The sequence below is a fragment of the Sus scrofa genome, chromosome 4, assembly GCF_000003025.6.
Source record: "Sus scrofa isolate TJ Tabasco breed Duroc chromosome 4, Sscrofa11.1, whole genome shotgun sequence".
NCBI lineage: Eukaryota > Metazoa > Chordata > Mammalia > Artiodactyla > Suidae > Sus > Sus scrofa.
In genome coordinates, this window is record NC_010446.5 from 58877887 (window position 1) to 58892610 (window position 14724).

At 32.0% G+C, this 14724-nt stretch overlaps 1 long non-coding RNA gene across 11 annotated transcripts in view; it reads right to left on the reverse strand.

The window, feature by feature from the left end:
• LOC106510043 overlaps positions 1-14724 on the reverse strand; it is a 77631-nt gene that overhangs the window by 49757 nt on the left and 13150 nt on the right. For 2 of the 11 annotated variants that reach the window (XR_002343247.1, XR_002343246.1), the window contains exon 2: positions 6010-6066. The exons of 8 other annotated variants lie outside the window; for them this stretch is intronic. This is a non-coding gene — a long non-coding RNA (uncharacterized LOC106510043). Of the gene's footprint in view, positions 1-4862; positions 4972-6009; positions 6067-14724 lie in introns of all 11 variants that reach the window. One more of the 11 variants, XR_002343244.1, reaches the window with a different exon arrangement.

Consider the following 14724-nt stretch of genomic DNA (forward strand, 5'->3'; position numbering starts at 1 on the left):
ATGTAAATTTTGAGGATTGCAGAAGGATACTTGTGCTATGATACGCTTGTGGTACCACTTACCTTACAAAAATTAGAATGACTCAATACAGAATTTCATATTATATAGTAAAATTATAAAGCAATAAATAGTGGGTGACAAGATTAGACCTATATTTTGGAAATCTATTTTGTAGAAATTTAGAATATGGATTGGATAAGCAATATTACTAAAAGAGAATTCGGAAAGAGGTATTAAGAAGTTATTCTACTGGAAAATTTTGATGAGAAGAAGATTAATAAGAACATATTCAAGGGGAATAGAAAAAGAGGAAAGACATAAAATATTTCAGCAGGAGATCAATAGACTGTTAATCCATTTGAAATGGGAGACAAGAAAAAAGGCAATGTATATTTATGAAATATCTATGCTTTATATGCCCAGCCACTATACCAGGTGTTTTACATATGCTATGCCATTTAATCCTGATAATAGCCTTGTGTGATACACATATTTATTTCTATTTTACAAATGAAAAAGAATGAGTCTCTTGCAGGTTATTTAATTTGCCCAAGGTCAAATGGCAAGGAAATGGAGATGCCCTATTCAAAGCCAGGTGTGTTTGATTCAAAGGTCATGCTCTTTTCATTTCAGAATGAGTCCTAATACATCACATAGCATTTGAACATTGGTGCCTTGGTGAATGGTGATGCCATTAACTGAAATAGAGCATTTAGAAAAGTAACATATTCTATAAGACATAGAAGTGGAGGTTGATTCTAAGACATGTTTTAACTTTGCAAACTTAATGTCTCACAAGAAGTTAAAAATAAAGGCCTAGAAGTTTGCTGTCTAATACAGTTGTCCCTTGGCAGAAAATTTAAATTCACATTAATTTAAATGTAGTAAAATCAAAATTTTTGGCTCCTCCTTCACATAGCCAAATTGCAATCACTTCAAAAGTCACAGGTGGATAATGGCTGCCATATTAGATAGAAATGTTATAGGATATTTTCATCATCATAGAAAAGTAAAAGAAAAAAAAGCGAAAGAAAAGAAAAAGGATAGTGCTGGAATCTACAGTGCCGATAGAGCTTGGATCCATCATTCATCACTATGTATTGCTATGAACAACAATGATTATAATATTTCCCATTTATTAATTAAAGTTCTTGGGGTTTGTTAATAATTTTGTTCATATTATCTTATTTGTTCCTCTTTGAAAATTTTGAAGTCAAGACAGCTATTATTTTATGTGATGAATGTGAAAGAAATAAGATTACATAAAATTTTAAGAAAGGAATTTTAGAAAGAAGAGCCTATGTGACAAATTTAAATAACTAACTAAAAGAGAATGTTACAGATGAAGTTAAAAGAAAAGTTCTTTTTCAATAATGGATGTCCTCAAAGTCAAATGTACAGATATCAAGTATTCAAGTGGGTTCTAGTAGAGAAGGAGCTGTTGGACATAACACATAACACTGAAGGATCTCTATCTTCCAGAGAGTCTTTCAGTAGAGGTTTGATCAAGCTGGTTGGAGTAGATCACATCTTTAAGAAGCGTTTCCATACACTCCTACACTGTTGGTGGGAATAATACCAATTAGTCCACCTGTCCAGCCATTTGCTTTATTTTATTCAGTATTCTCTGCCATCAATTTTTAAAAATATGACTTCTTTTTTTAAAAAATTAACATTTTAGTATATAAGATAACTGTCATTAACATGGGAATGCAAATATCTCTTCAAAATCAACTTTTCAATTTTTTTGGATAAATACCTAGAAATGGGATTGCTAGATCACATGGAAATTCTAGCTTTAATTTTTTAAGGAATCTCTATACTATTTCCCATAGTGGATATACCATTTTACATTGTTGCTAACAGCATACAAGGGTTCCAAATTCTCTACATCCTTGCCCACTCTGTTTATTTTCTGTTTTTGTTGTTGTTGTCATCAAAGGTCATTCTAACATGTATTAGATTATATCTTATTGTGGTTTGATTTGCATTTTGATGATTAATGATGTTAAGCATCTTTGCACTCCCATTTTCATTGCAGCATTATTCACAATAGCCAAAAGGTGGAAGTGACCTAAATGTCCACTGATGGATAAATGGATAAATAAAATGTAGTATATACATACAATGGAATGCTATTTTAAAAAATAATAATAAATTCTGCCATATGCTACAACATGAATGAACCTTGAGGATATTATGCTAAGTGAAATGAGCCAATCACAGAAGAAAATATATAGCATGATTTACCTTATAAGAGGTATCTAAAATAGTTAAACTCACAGAAGCAAAAAGTAGTTTAGTGGTTGCCAGAGGCTGAGGGGAAGAGAAGGTGGGAAGTTGCTCTTCAACAAGCATAGAATTTCAGTGCACAATGGAAAAGTTCTAGATGCTGTACAACAATGTGCATGTATTTAACAATACTATATTGTACACTTAAAATTTTTAAAAGAGTAGATGTCATGATTTTTATTACAATAAAAAGCAAATATACCTTTTTCATCATCAAAAATTAAATTTTCCAGAGTTCCCATCGTGGTTCAGTGGAAACAAATCTGCCTAGCACCCATGAGGACACAGGTTTGACCCCTGCTTCGTTCAGTGAGTTAAAGATCCAGCATTGCTATGAGCTGTGGTGCAGGTAGCAGACACAGCTCTGATCCAGCGTTGCTGTGGCTGTGGTATAGACCTGCAGCTGCAGCTCCTATTCAACTCCTAGACTGAGAACCTCCATATGCCACAGGTGTGGCCCTAAAAAGACAAAAAAAAAAAAAAAAAAAAAAAAAAGAAGGAAAGAAAGAAAGAAAATCAATATTTGTTCACTTTTATCATGAAAAAAAGTCAACTTTTTCAATGTAATCTTATATTACTCTTAACATTTTAAAAATAAAGTTCAAGATTAGAGGGACTTTAACATTTTCTTATCTAATTAAGTACTAAAAATTTCTCTAAATTCACTGGTATGTCTTAATTTATAATAAATTTACTAATTTTAATACATTTATGAATGAAATTATATTTCTAATGTGCTAGGTAAATTACTATTTAAAATTACCTCATGTAAATCTCATTGAGCATCACAGCCCCTTAAGACAACTAATACAATATTACATAAGTACATCATCTGCCACTTAGTAAAATAAATAAAACTCTACTCAGGATTTTTAGCACTAAAATTATAAATCAACACTTTTCACCAACTATCTTCTCAAGATTTCCTATCTTGCCCTTTTTTCTTCTGGCCCACCATAATGTACCCCTCCCCAACAACACACACAAAATAAATTGATCAGAATCAAGTGAAGGAAGTATTATCCTCCAAGGATCAAATTTAATGAAGTTGAAGGAAACACTGATTGCATTTTGTAGGAGTTGAGTTTTCAGGTTAGTATACTCAGTGCAAAGAATCATGAACCATTTCCTTTCTCTTCCACTAGACCCAGTCAGAATGGTGAGGGGACCCTCTGTCTGCTTTTACTTGTCAGATTCAGAACTTTTTATCTTTTTTTGTACCTTATTCCTTCAACCCAACAGTGAAATGCAAAGCAATAATCCTAGCCTGAAAATTCTCATGGTAGGTAGCTGAATCAATTCTAGATTTGGGCTGAAAAGAAAGACTATTTCAACCTCTTGCCTCAAAAAAACTGTGCTCTCCTGACTCACTTTTAGTTTCTCTAAGTATACATGATGAGGCCAGTTGTAGATAATACTAAAGCCTTATCTTATTTCTTTTGCATATATCTGAAGGAAGAAGGGTCTAGAGGTAGGGTAGGGTCAAGTATTCTGGATAGCCTGGGCAAGACACAAATCATAATATTATTCTTTAATAAAATTCCAATGAGTGGACCAAGTAGGAAATCACACTGGAAATAATTATGCAAAAATTATCACATGTGTGCAGGTTATTTTTAATTTTTTTTGGCTTTGCCCACAACACATGGAAGTTCCCAAGCCAGGGACTGAACCTGCACCACAGCACTAACCCAAGTTGCTGCAGTGATGATGTTGGATCCTTAACCCACTGCACCACAAGGGAATACTTGTGTATTCTTGACTAAAATCACTTTATCCACTTTGGAATGCTACAATTTTAGCAAAAAGAGTTTGAAATAGAAAGTGAATTAAATACAGTTGACCCTTGAAAAACACAGGTTTGAATGGCACAGGTACACTTACACATAGATTTTTTTTTTAAATATTAAATAGTGCATCACTAGTACTACAGGATCAGGGCTGGTTGAATCCTCAGATGAAGAACTGTGGAGGGTTCTGGAGGGTACCTGGAGGGTTAGTGTCCCTAACACCATATTGTTCAAGAGTCAACTGTATATTTTACAATTATAGAGAATATAAAATGCAGGTAAATTTTTGTTATTAAACAGTTACTCAATTACATTGCCAAAGATCTATTTTGATAGACTTCTCAATATGGAGAGTTACATCAAAATTATTCTAGAAACTGATGGTTCTTTATTAGATATTATAAGGTCTACCACTAGGGTTTACTAAGGGTTATGGGAAATGATAAAAGGCATGTGGATGAAGTTTGAGGTGTGAGTTAGAGATTAATGATTAATAAATTGGGTCTGGTCAACTTTCATAGAAGTTGCCATCCAAAGTAGAAGTGAAAGTGAGGAAATATGGATTGTGTATTAGAAATTCTCAAAGGATGAAATTCATTTCTATCTCACTTGATCTTTCAAGATGAATATCTATATACTTTTGTGTTTTGGCACAAACACACACTCATTGCACGCACACACATTCTGTCATTTCCAAATGAGATTTGGTGTTTGGATTTCATAACACTGAGTCAAATTCTTAGTGGATAAATAATAAGGCTAACATATGAAAAACCCTACCTTAATGATGTGCTGCCCAATAATATCTCAGAGGTAAAATGTTTAGAAATTATCTAGCTATGCCACTTTATTCGATAGATGAGCCATAAGTTTTAGAGAAGTATGTAGCCTGTTGAAAAATCAGACAAATAATGGTAAATTTTTAAGCCTGGATCCCTGTGTGACATATTTAAGCAGAGTTCTATCCTAATATAAGGAAAAATAGTGTGATAGCTGTCTTCTAGAAAACAATTTGCTGTATTATTTATTACATGCTTGTTGCATAAATATTATATTTTATTATTATGGTGTGGTCAAAAAGATTCAGTAAAAAAAGATGGAATAATCTGTTTTTTCTCAGAGTCTTAATTTAATTGAAATTCATTTATTTCACTTAAAAGCATGAGCTATTTCACATATTCCCATACTTTCTCCCAAATAATCTTGATATACTAATAATTGTACTTATGTTTTTGGTTTTGGGGTTTTTTTGGGGGGGGATTAAGGCCTCACCCATGGCATGTGGAATTTTTTGGGCCAGGAATCAAACCCACACCACAGCAGCAACCCACGCCACTACAGTGACAACACCAGATTCTTAACCCACTGTACCATGAGTGAACCTCTGTACTTATGACTTTAAATTAAGAAAAAGTCATTAGTTTTACCTTGAAGTATTTTAAATGCATTTCTATTATACTTTACACTTATGTAGGAATTATAAACAAAGGAAAATAAATAGAAACCAATGTAAAATAATTCTTTAATTTAATAGCCAACTGTATTAAAAAAAGATACTGGCATATGTTGTGTTTCCATAATCTCCAGACACTCTTCAATTACAGCAAATGATGTATAACTTTTAAGATTATGTTCATAATATGGCTTACAAATATTTTAGAAAATTTTCAGTTAATTTTAAAGATGTATAGAAATCACATTATCAAGAAATTATTCTTTTGATACCTAAGATTTTTTTATTATACATTAAAATTCTTCCCTATTAAAAACAAGTCTGTGTAAATGATCATTCCTACAAGAAGTTTTTGGTACTTCCTACTTAAATATTTCCAGTGGTTAAACAATATTGTTGCAAATCATGTAAAACATGCTATCATGAGCCAAATAATATATTTTATTCAAAACAATTTCAAGTTTTTGCACTTACATTTTTGATTATTTGAAAGATTGTCACGTCATCTCATCTCTTCAATGATAATAAAACCTAAGAAATAACTTTGAGTTCTTCATATTTGTACAAATCTATTACACAATTTAACAAAAGTTGCATTTTCTTATCAATATTTCTTCTTTTATTAATGAGTAGTTGGAGGGGACACTGCTCTGGTTTACAGTATCCTGAAACATGTTGGTCTTTATCATTCCAAATTTTGAAATTGCAAAGAAATGGAAATCAACCCATAAACTCACAAATTAATATTATTTTTATCCTTCTTTTTGGACTGAATTGTGCAAAGGTTAGTTGACCAGTGGTTGAAAAGTCAGTGATTTTCACTGTAGGCAAAAAAAGCAGAAATCCAAGTTGAGGGCTTCTGTTGGTGAGGGTAGAGAAAACAGTAAAGCTTTTCACTGTTTTAGAATGAAAAAAAAAAAATCATAACATCTCAGTACTTGAAGAATTTTAAGTTAATAGCTTGATTCTCCATCAAAAGAGTTGCCCAAATTCCCAAACTGTATGTGATATAAGGTTAAAAATCCAAACCAAAACCTCTGAAAAGCAAAGCAGGTTATCTGATATTTTCAAAATACTGAACATTAAAGTTCAAATCACTTTGCAAGAGAGGCTATATTGAAAACGGTGGATTCTCATCTGAAATCCCTAGAAGGCTATGCCTCAAAAATGGGGCAAACCAAAGATAAACAGAGCCATTCCAAATGGTGGTCCAGTTTTGAATCAGTGTAACTTTGATTTAATTAAGCTGATGGCTCCCATATCTACCTGCCTGCTAGAGGAAAGGATAGTTCCTCTCTGAAGGAAATTAACATGATTTGGAGCTATATGCTTTTGTAAAATAAAATATATCCATTCAATGAAAATGATAAGTAATTTACAAGTCTTATCACTCAATAAAAATGACAAGAAATGAGACCAAATAACCAAAGAATAAGAGAAATAACAAGAGGTAAAGATATTGAGATTATCTGAAAGGATTTTAAAATAGTGATTGGTATATTCAAAAATAGAGATGATGAGACAGAAAAAAAAATTAAAGATGGAGAATTTCACCAATTAAGTAGAATCTAGAAAAATAACCAAAGTGAATTCTAGAACTGAAAATCTAATTAATGAAATTTAAACCTCACTATATGGATTTAACAACAATTAGGATAAAATAGAAGTCAGGGTTTTTAGATTTGAAGATGGGTCAATAAAAATATGTAAACTGAAAACAGAGAGAAAAAATGAAAAATAGAGATGAGAGAGTAAGACCTGTAAGTGACTGAGCCAATTAGTCTAACATGTATGTTAAGGATGTCTCCAAAGTGAGGAAATAGAAAATGAAGCAAAATCAATATTTGAAGATTTTTCAAAACTGAGGAAAGATAAGTACCCCATAGATAAGTAGAATAAATTAAAAAATAATCATGCCTACCATAGTCAAATTACTGAAACATAAAGACAAAAAAGAGAAAAAGCCAAAGATGAGAAATGATAAGACTGAGAGCTGACCTCTCACCAAAAACAACAGAAGCCAGAAAAAATAAATGATATATTTAAAGTACTGAGTTGAAAAAATCACTAACATAACATTATACATCCAAAGAGAATGGTTTAAAACTTAGGGCAAAATAAAGACACATTCAGAAAAATTACAGCTAAAATAAATCACTAATAGATTATCATTAAAATAAATGTTAAAAAAAAAATCTTTAGGCTAAAAAATAATCCCCAAAGGAAATGCTGCAGTATAGGATACAATAAATATTGACTCTACAGAGCAATGATGATACTATCTCCTGGAGTTTAAAATATAAAATATAAAGGAAACAAAAATCCAAAAACCTCTGATCTCAGTAATACAAAACATAGAAAGGAAGTAGAGTTAAAGTATTCTGAGGCACTAGCATTATTAGCAAAACAGTAAAAATATTTGCAAACAATGGGTTATAAATGCATAATGTTTACAGTAAATATTAAAATAATAATAACAGACATTAAATATTAAATATTAAAATAATAATAATTAACATATTAATAGAGGGAAAAGAAAAAATTTTATAATACCTTGTGTTACATAAATGAAGACAAGGAACTGGACAAGAAAGAGAGTAAAATAGATGAGGTTGACTGTAGGTCAAGTAGGTTGACTGATACAAACGGAAATACATTGACCATTATTGGTGAGTGGATTCAATACCACAAATAAAAGACAAACATTGTCATAATAAATAAAATAAAACTCAAAGTTTTGATGCTTATAAAAGACATGTTAATTACAAAGATACAGATAGTTTTGAGTGATAGGATGGGAAAAATAGTGAACACTCGTGAGCAGAACATTTAATTTCATAAAAAGCAAACTTAGAAGAAGGCAACAGAAAAAAAAGGGACATTTGGTAATGAACTATAATCCACCATGAAAAGATTAACATTTTAAATTTATTCATATCCAATGACATATTACTCCAAGCTAAGTTCAATGCCTCTTGTATTGCATATGAGAATTATGCAATAAATCGTACCCAATTTTGAGATTCATTGATAAAAGAGAAATAATCCATTTTTAGTGTGTTAGCCCACCTTTCATTTTATTCATCTATTCATTTATTTATTCACCAGATAGTAACTGAAAGTAGCTATTTTCAAGTATTATGCACTGAGTAGACAAACAGATCTGCATTTTGCATTTATTGAAGTTAACAGAACATGAGATGGATATTTAAAAAGCACTGCTAAATTCATATAGAATTATTTCGTGATGTATGATTTATAGATTAAGATTATAAGAAACATAATGGAAAAATATCTACTAACTCTAATATGGCAAGTTTCATCACAAAGCCTGGCATTTTGCAGTTGATAAATGATGTTGTTATGAAATTTAAGTTATTAACACATTTTAACTTTCAATGGGTAGTTTTTTTTTCTCAAATTTCTTTTTTTCTTGTTTACATACTGATCATAAATACATCACAAAACTTCCTATTAAATTCCATGTATGTAAAATATAGGATGATGGAAATCTTCTCTAGCAGACCTTCCACAGGATGTGTTTACATTTAACTGATGACATTGACAATAATTTAAAATTCAGAGCTCTGAAGTTTTCTAATTTGAGTTATGGTAAACTGATAAATTTAAGTATTTACATGGTTATTTAGATTTTGTTTTGGATGAATTTGATCAGCCTATCAGAAAATAGATATTAATCAAAAGGCTTACCTTTCTTTTTCTATTGAAAGAAATGGAAAGATTGTAAAGTTATTTTTATAATTTTTAAGTTGTGATATTATATGGTTTATTTTTTTTAATATCTAAAAATTTGTCAGGGATGTGTGACAGTAACCCCTAAACAATCCCCACATAAAAAAGAATGTGTGCTTTAGCAGGTTACAAAATACTACCTGAAGTCACAAGACACTTCTTGGCTTGCCAACCAAACCATTTTTGAAATTTCCTAACTAAAAGAGAATCTCAGACTGAGGTTTAAGCTAATTTTCCATGTGAAATAATTGCACAATCTGCTTTTCCCTTTACAAAACTCATCACAAGTGGAAATTGATAATTTTATTTTGTGTCTTTCTTTACAGTTTGATGTAAACTGTCAGGAAAGAATTGTTTTTTGGTCCTTATTTGAATAGGGTGTTGGGATGATGTCATCAACCCAGCATATACATTTGTGTGTGTGTGTGTGTGTGTGTGTGTGTGTGTGTGTGTGTGTGTGTGTGAGAGATATCTGTATATATAATTAGATAAAAGATACAACCATATTTATATGGGCAACTTCTATGAGAATAAAATATTTTGAATGAGCTACTTTTAGGGATATAGCTAATTTACAGAAAAATCCAATCTCTACACACCATAAGATTTTCTATTGTTGCTTAAACAAAATGAAATTCATTTGCACCTAGAAGTTCATAAATGAACTGAATTACTTTCTAAGCATCACAAGCTATGATATCTCAAGTAAATGTTAGACTGAACAGGGTTAAAATCCCCTTAGGTATTTATTAAAGTATTATTATAGAGGATTTATATCATGAGTATATTTTGTAAAAGTGAAGATTACTTTGTCAATTGTCACCCTTAGCTTTTTCTCTGTAAAATTTACTGTAGACTCCAGTTTTCCTCTTGTAGACTCCAGTACATTTGATACCACATGGTATAGAATAGTAGAGTGCAAAGTATAAACATTTGTGATTATTCATCATGTTGCCACAAGTTTTACTGTAGCTTAATTAATATATCCTCAATTTAATGTCTAAATACAAAGAAAGAAATGCAATATTGTTAACATGATCACGGGAAAAATTTCATGGCTAATATCAATTTTTCTTAAGGTAAGTTCAATATATTTTGCCAAAGAATCTCCTGGTTTGATAGTTAAAAGAAATAAAAAAGAAAACTAACACATTAAAATAAGAAACAGGAAACCTCACAATAGATTGAATGAGCGTTTCTATTTCTAAGAAAATTAGACTTGTTCTGTGGGGACAACAATCAGGTTTCTCTTATAATTAGTTTAAGGGATGATCTCTGTCTGAGTCAACACTTATTGGATGATGACTCATATAGAATATTGTACTAGATACTGAGCATACATAGAGGGATAGCAGACATTGTCCCTGCCTTTGGAGAAGCTTCTACATAAACAGATCATTGGTTTTAAAAACTGAGCTGGGGAAGGACCAAGACTGATGAAGAAAACACAGTATTTTTTCCAAAATTCTAGTATATCCTACAGTTATAAGAGTTAAACATAGTATAACGGAATAAATACTGGCCTTGAAGTTAGAAAGGGAATTCTACCCAATAATCTGTGATAAGCCTATATGGAGAAAAGAATCTGAAAAAGAATGCATATGTGTATATGTATAACTGAATCACTGTGGTACAGCAGAAATTATCACAACATTGTAAACCAAATGAACTTCAATGAAACTTTAAAAATGAAAAAAAAATAAAATAAAATTCCAACCTGCAGCTTATCAGCTATGGGACCTCAGCTAAGTTAAAATCATCTCTCTGAGGGCTTCTGTTCAACTGTAAAATGATGCCATTGAGATTGCATTTCTGGTGTAGGAAAGTTTCCAACAACATTATTGTAGAACATGGCAGGTACTTATTTGAATAAATGTTCAGTGTTTGCGTATTTAGCATATTATCAATAATTCTACAAATATAATAGATTAGGTCAATATTCAGAAGAGGGCACTTGACAAGATGAGTTTGAACAATTTTGTCCTTTGTAATTTTTAGGTTGATGATTTTGTTGGGAGGTAAGATTTGTCTCTCATACTACACTTTGCAGTAAGGTTTTCCTAAGGTAAGTAGACGAAGCAATCAGGTAAGCTCCTAATTAAAGGTTTGATGTCTGGAGAGAAAAATCAGAAATCCCATGCACAAGCTCAAATAATACAGATGCTTCCAAAAGTTTGATCTCACAAAACCTTCTAACTTTAATGTATGATGGAATATATGTATTATTAAATTTGGTACTGCTGTGATGGTTTTCTAGGGACTGGAATGACATTGCAACAAAACTTAAGTTCATGAAGTTAATGTGAAGAGGGGATCTTTGAATGTAGCTTTTACACATGTAATATTCTCTTTAAAGTTTCTCATGTTTCATGGATACTAAATAATTTTTTTCTTCAAATTCTCTATTTATACATCTGGACAAAATATTTTAGGTCCAATTAAAGGAGTCAAGCTAAATTTGAAACTAAAGGAAATGTTTACATCATTCAACCACTTAACATTAGATAACAAATATTACACCTTATATAGAGACAATAATGCTGACCCATCTCAGGAAATTCTGACGACAAGCCTAAAGTGTATAACTGCAGCTACATATAGAGAGAGTTGCATGAATCTGTTTAGCCTTCAAATTCCAAGTCTTCTCCTCCTAAACTCTTCGATGATTGGCCTAAACGTAGGCTCAGCCTCCAAAAATAACAGAGAAGTGTAGCGTAGCACAATTAGATTGTAAGTAGAACCATGTTCAGAATAGGAAGCAGATGCATCCTCTGAGAAAAACAAAAGGAATGTGAACTCTTGTCAGCAGCAAATTAATCAATCTCTTTCTTCTTACAAGGGTTATGTTAAAACTATATCAGACATAGTTTGCAAAAAACTAAATTTGAAGAGACTGCAAGTTTAATGGGAATACTTCTAGACAATTCGAAGAGAACCAGATTTTTCTTCCCTCTAAAGTGATTAATAATATTGCAAATACGATGCTGCTGGGCTTTGGAGGAAAAGCCTTTGTTTTCTTGAGAGCTGATACCAGGCAATAACCCACATGCGGCTGAAACTCATCCAAAAAATCATCTTCATTTGGTGGTTGCCAGAGGCTACTTTATATCCATTTATCAACACATAAATAAGGGCAATATCCTCTAAATACATTAATCCATTTAGTCTTGTATCCATCAGGTCCCAATGCAGAGGTTAATGGTGGAGATTTTGCTATTAGAAAACTTGTAACATCTTTTTATATGATGAAAAAGAACCCTTATTTCTAATTTGATAATGTCTGCCAATAATTGAGAACCACGACTGTGTCAGGCACAATGCTTGCCCTCTACAAAATTGTCTGCTTTCTCATAACATCCCTATGAGGAAGATATTATTATCTCCAAATTACAGATGAAAATACTGAGTCTTTGAAGTAATTGGTTCAACGTGATGATAGCTTATATGGATTCAGACCTAGGTTGTCTCTGACTCCAATTATGAGAAGCTTCTCTATTATTCAAGTTCTCTATTATTTTTAAAGAAAAAAATGGTAATTAACTCAATATATTAATGTAAAATATTTCTTACAAGCCAAATTGAATTGTATGTGGAGTTTAGCCAGACATGCTGTTTACAATGATATCCAGTAAAAAAATCCTTGAAAAATAACTTTTGTATTGCTATGGAAAAGAATGTCTTTTGTCTATTTCCTACATGAGCAGTTGGATTTGACTAAGAATGTTCCAGCCTCAACTTCTAAAAGTGCTTCTCTAGTATAAAGCAACATTTCTCCTGAGGGCAGTAAAGCTCAGCTTTAAGCAGTTACTGTGTAATTTATATGGTCTATTATTTAAAAGTCAGGAGGGGGTGAGGGTGGGGTGAAGATTGACTATGTGATACAATTTAGCTGAAGAGGTTTCATTTCAGAAAATAAATATTTCTTTGGATAAATATATCTCCATTAACAAGTGCTTTATCATACTACTCAGTGATTTTGATTCTTCAGGGCCACTTATTAATTATAAGGCGGAAAATAATACACTACATTTTACCTAAGTAGAATTTATTTCTTGCACGTGCAAAAATCTTACTTTAACCTCAAGCGCAGAACACCGTATTTGAGATATTCACCTAAAGGTAAGAATTGTTTTGCTCTTTACATTCTCATTGCTTATCTACTGAACCTCAACCCTGAGGCTCATACTAAGCCATATGAGGTGTAAATATAGAGTCTTTCAGTAAAGACGTTTGTATAATACTTGGATTTCTTTTCATGGAATTCCTAATTGGAAGGTCTTTAAGGTTTGTCAGAAACTCAGTGTTCTAATCAAAAGTCTGTCACTAGACTGGGGGTGGTTCACAAATTTCATCTATTTTAATCCCTTCATAATTGCAAAAAAAAAAAAAAAAGAAAGAAAAGGGAGTTCCAGTCGTGGCACAGCAAAAACAAATCCAACTAGGAATCATGAGGTTGTGGGTTCGATTCCTGGCCTCGCTCAGTGGGTTGAGGATCTGGCTTTGTGGTGAGCTGCAATGTAGGTCACAGACATGGCTTGGATCTGGCATTGCTGTGGCTCTGGCGTAGGCCAGTGGCTACAGCTCCGATTGGACCCCTAGTCTGGGAACCTCCATATGCTGCCATATGCAGCCCTAAAAAGGACAAAAGACAAAATAATAAAATAAAATAAAATAAAATATAAAAAAGGATGGAAATGCCCTGCAAACCTCAATACTTGATATATTATTAATTTTCTACCAAGACAATATACAATTAAAATTGCAATGTATGTATGAGACTAAAAATACAGTACAAATTCAAATGGGCATCTTTCACTTTTTTAACCTTGTTCATTCTTTTTCTTCTTGCTGTGCCTATATATTTCTTAAATACTAGTATAAGTTCCCTTTAACTCTGGGTACCTTTGTGGCACCTTTGCTTGTCTGGAGGTACACAGTTGAATTTAAAAGTAGAGTTAGATGTCCAGATGCATCAAAGGAAAAAATAAAAGCTGTTCCATGGAAAGTAGTGCCCTCCCAAAGTGTCTTCTTTTTGCCATAGAAGATAACTAATATGCTCACTCAGCAGGACACATCCTGAAGGTCAGAGAGCAGGGGAGCTATCCTGAAAATCCATTCATTCCTAAGAGGAGATTTCAGGAATTTCTTTTTGTTTCTCAAAAAAAAAAAAAAAAAAAAAAAAAAGTTGTTTACAACATTAGGCCAGAAAGCTTCACTAATATGATAGGAGGAAAATACATCTAGGCGAACAATGTATATTTGTTCAAGAAAATAACTTGAGAACAAGAACAAATTTTCCTGAAAAGGTTTTTAGACAAGCAAACAAACCCAGACTTGTCAGGTCATAAAGGTAACACTGTTCTATCTAGATTTTAAGAAATGAAAGCCCTGTCTACTTGTTTTCTCTAAAACAATGACGGTTGATCATTGGACACC